This window comes from Etheostoma cragini, chromosome 8 (genome assembly GCF_013103735.1).
Source record: "Etheostoma cragini isolate CJK2018 chromosome 8, CSU_Ecrag_1.0, whole genome shotgun sequence".
Lineage (NCBI taxonomy): Eukaryota > Metazoa > Chordata > Actinopteri > Perciformes > Percidae > Etheostoma > Etheostoma cragini.
In genome coordinates this window covers 28796057-28800185 of record NC_048414.1, presented here as the reverse complement: position 1 = coordinate 28800185, position 4129 = coordinate 28796057, and the positions used below count along the sequence as shown (strand labels likewise).

Genomic DNA, 4129 nt, shown 5'->3' with positions numbered 1-4129 from the left:
ATCATCACGATACATATGCCACGAAACTTTATTATTGTGATTTTTTACATATTGAAATATATATTTATATATTTATATATTATATATATATATTTAGAGATATATTGCAATTTATAAGCTTTTTTTCCAACTTCTGATTTTCCCAGTTTCAAATGACGTCCCCAAAAGGAAACTTCGTCAACATCTGTTTCATCTAAAAAGAAACATTTCTTCTGTTCATATCACTTCAATTTTATTTTTTTTAAATGAGATTGTCAAGCAGAGACCAACTGACCAACGCATGTATAATAAAAGATCGATACTTGGCACTTGTGCATTGACGCAGTATTGCCACTAAAAATATTGCAATACTATGCTGTATCGATTTTTTTCCCACCCCTACCTCACATGATAATCTCTCTCATCAGGGCCGGCCCTCTTCCTTGCTGTTGGTCAGCTGATCAAAATGTTTGCCTTTTTCTAAATTATTAAAGCAAAAGCAGAAAACCCGAGACCACGAACATTTGGTGCTGCTCCATGACATCTGAGACCATGCGGTGCTGGCGAGTTACACTCAGACATTCTGTCCAATAGGCGACCGGGAATCCACTGCGTGACATTGGTTTACAGTGTTTGGTTCACCTGACAAAGTGCACCGCTAACCGAGCTGAACCAAACTCGGACCAGGTCTACAGGACTACAGGTGTGAAAGCGCCCTAAGGATCATTAAAGTAGTTAATAATACTGAAGTAAGACCTCAGTATTTGTCTTTTTACCCTTCAAATCAAACTGAAAACTGAAATCTTCTATGAATGGCCGCGCCCTTTTTCCTTTTCAACAAGCCTGCATCCTGTTGCTGTTAACTGTTGGGACTTAAGCTGTCTCTTAAAAACTTTCAACATTTAAGAAAACCAGTCGTGCTGTTGAGATTGTACTCCACTCAGAAAGGGAACTAGCTAGTTAGCCTACCATGCTAAAGGCAGCCAATTCATTTACTTGATGTTACTTTTTGTTCATTTTTATTTCAAAACCTGCAGAGTCACTTGCTGTTGTTCATCTTTCTTTACAGAAAGAGAGAGGAGGGTGGTGTTCAGCTGTCTCGGTCATGAGTCCAGTGGTGGAGAATTGTCAAAACCGACATCAACCTGTAACCTTAGCACTCACACGCATGTTACCAGCCGATTCTAATCTACGGAACTGAGGTGATCTGTACTATAACATAGGGTGCGCTCTCTTTGGAGAAAACTAAAAGAAACTTGTCCTTGAAATGACAATTTTGAGTTTTTTAAGTAACATTTTTCTAGCAAAAATATAGGCATCTATCATTTCAGTTTGACTTCAACTCTAGTTTCAGGCACACTCAAACTTGTGGAGGATTCTGGTAAATAGTTAGCTTCTGCCATCTAAAATATGGGCTGAACAGAGCAGTGATGAAGTGTAGCTCATGTAAGAACAAAAGCAGGAGTGAATTGCATTTTGTAAATCTATTTATAAACCCAGAGCTGAGAAACAGACCCGCTCCCGAAGGGAAGACAGGCTCGGCTTTAGTGTCTGTTTTATGTGCTGAAGGAGCAGCACAGCAGTGAAAAACAAGCCGATACGTTTTATGGGTTTAAAAAGAAAAACATTTATGCAAGGAAACGAAAAGGGGAGCGTAGTTCTGGATGCTACGGAGAGATTATGTAAGGAGGACCAAACTAAAATGGGACATTACAGTGTTGCTATTACAAAGGCTTTGAATGGGATACAATACTTGGTTACACTGATAGTTTAGTTCTGTTCTGGCCTGACCCAATCAAGCAAAATCCAGCACCATGCAATCATGCAAAATTCAATACCAAAATTCAATATTTATGAGTCTTATGAGATTTGTTAGTAGTTCCATTTAACAAATATGACTATCCAGGTACAAGTCAGGCGCTTTAACATAATTTAGGTGTCTTACTGGGTCTAAGGCTTCGCTCAGACTGCAGACCTTAATGCTCATTTCCAATTTTTCCCCAGATCTGACTTTTACGTCATGCAAAATATACCCATGGATGTATTAAGAGAACCTGCAACAAGCATGTTGTGCTATTAGCTACCGATAGCTACTAGCCGATAAATAGCAGTTCGGGAACAGAGAATTTAATAACGTTACATCCATGTAACAGCATCCAGCCCTCGGATGTATCATGTGATAATACCAATGATAAATCACAACCATTATATCCATTATTACAGCTACAGGACGTCATATGAGCCTGCAGCAGGGTGGCTTGGCGTGGCGCAGTCACATGGGTCTGCTTGCGTTCATTACGCATGTTCATAATGCTTAGTAAAAGCTATGGTGTTTAGTTTCTGTCTGCCCCATTAAACGTTAAAAAAGTTTTCAAAAATCATTGAAAAAGTTAGCTGGCACAAAAGGGACAAAATTGTAGAAAAAACTGCATGAATCTTTGAAAAAGGTATGTTTGTCAAAATGTTGCTTAAAAGTTAAAAGTGCGTTGCTGTTTTGTTATCGCGATTGTTTCAGACCTCTGACCTGGAACAAAGATCAGATGCAGACCGTTGAGTGATGCGTTTGAGAAACCTGCTCTAGCATTAATTCCGATCCGACTGTCCAGACCTGTAATGGTATTGGACCACATGTAGAAGTGGCCAAATCCGAACTGCAAAAGATCGGAGGTCATGTGACTCAGGCTTTTTGAATGTCATGTAAAAAAGGCATACATGAGCAGAAACTAGAACCAGATTTGGGTCACTGTTGCCTGCAGTCTAACGTAGCCTAAGAGCCCCCAACTGCTGTAATTTCTGTCATTATACCATCATGCATTACAGCCTCAGTCTTTCACCAGTTGCCAGCAGCATTCAGCAAATGCAAGCAGACTCAGGGCACTGCTAACACAAGCCTGCACCAAATTCCATCAACTTTTATGACTCTCACCTCCTCAAGCTTCGTCATTCACTCGGCTTGGTCTAACCAAACACTATTCCCCTTAGCGCCGCTGTTCCCTCGTCTCTGCTGTTAGACGAAGGTCTGTGGTGTTTACTGACAGTGGAAGACTTTTTCTAGAAGCAGCAACTTCAACACATCAACCCTACATTAATGTTCACTCTAAATACAAGTAGAACACAATGTAAATACACTGCCTTTCACATTAAACACACACTAATCTTTAAGACGTGTTCATGGGCACTGCTGTGGTGTAAATGGCACACTTTGGCACGTTTTCTGTGGGGACAATACATTCAACTTGTTGACACGCCATTCACTCCAATGCAGACAGTGTGTGTGTGTTTGTGTGTGTGTGTGTGTGTGTGTGTGTGTGTGTGTCTGTCTGTCTGCGTGTGTGTGTGTGTGTCTACTGTGGGTGGTGGTGGTGAAGTAAAGCTCAGTAGCAGTATTCACACACATCGTGCCAAAACTCTTGTCCTCATTTTAATATCCTCCTCCTGTTGTCCTCTAAGACTAAACCGCTTCAGCATATGGCTGCTTCGTTCTCATTCTCTTTTCTAGACAGTTAACATATTCTGTCAGCTTCACAAAGACTCTTAGAGCCTTGATTTTGGTATGAAAAACACCTCAGGACGACTGTTTCACAGACACATCTCCAGACACAACACTGTTCAAATCCATGCTCCAGACAGATAAAGCTTTACTGTACCTGTGGTGTGGTTCAGATCTTTTCCAGTCGGTATAATCTGCTTTGGCTGGTTTTCTGCTCTCTGTGCTAGTGTGTGCGTCCCTCAGGCTGCTAAGGATTGGAAAATTGCGTGTCGCTGTGTGTGTGTCTGTGGGTGTACTAAACAAAATGAGAGCGTGAGAGAGAGAGAGAGAGAGAGAGAGAGAGAGAGAGAGAGACTTCCTCTCTCTACTGTATCTCTCTTTCTCTATCTCCCTCCCCTTGCTGATGATAAACAGAGAGCACGTGGCTTCACCAATGATGCAGCGCACTGAAGAGCACAGCACCCAGAAGTAAGGTAGGGAACGGAGGGACAAAGGGAGGAGAAGAAGGGAGAAAAAGGACTCGACGAAAAGAAAACAAAGGGGGCAAGTTGAGGAGAGGAGACAAGAAAAGGAAAAAGGGAAAGAGTTGAGTCTGGCTTGAAAAGAGCTGTGTGTAGAGTGTGTGCGTTCATGTTCGTCTTGTTATTGAAAGCAGGACGC

General features: G+C 41.5%; 1 protein-coding gene across 7 annotated transcripts in view; it reads right to left on the bottom strand.

Moving 5' to 3' along the window:
- The window catches only part of ndrg4 (NDRG family member 4), a 56877-nt gene extending 52976 nt beyond the window's left edge, over window positions 1-3901 (bottom strand). For 2 of the 7 annotated variants that reach the window (XM_034878591.1, XM_034878593.1), the window contains exon 1: window positions 3627-3900. The gene's annotated coding sequence lies outside the window, so the exon portion shown is untranslated. Of the gene's footprint in view, window positions 1-3626 lie in introns of all 7 variants that reach the window. The other 5 variants (XM_034878587.1, XM_034878588.1, XM_034878590.1 and 2 more) reach the window with 4 other exon arrangements.
- Between the last annotated feature and the right edge of the window lie 228 nt (window positions 3902-4129).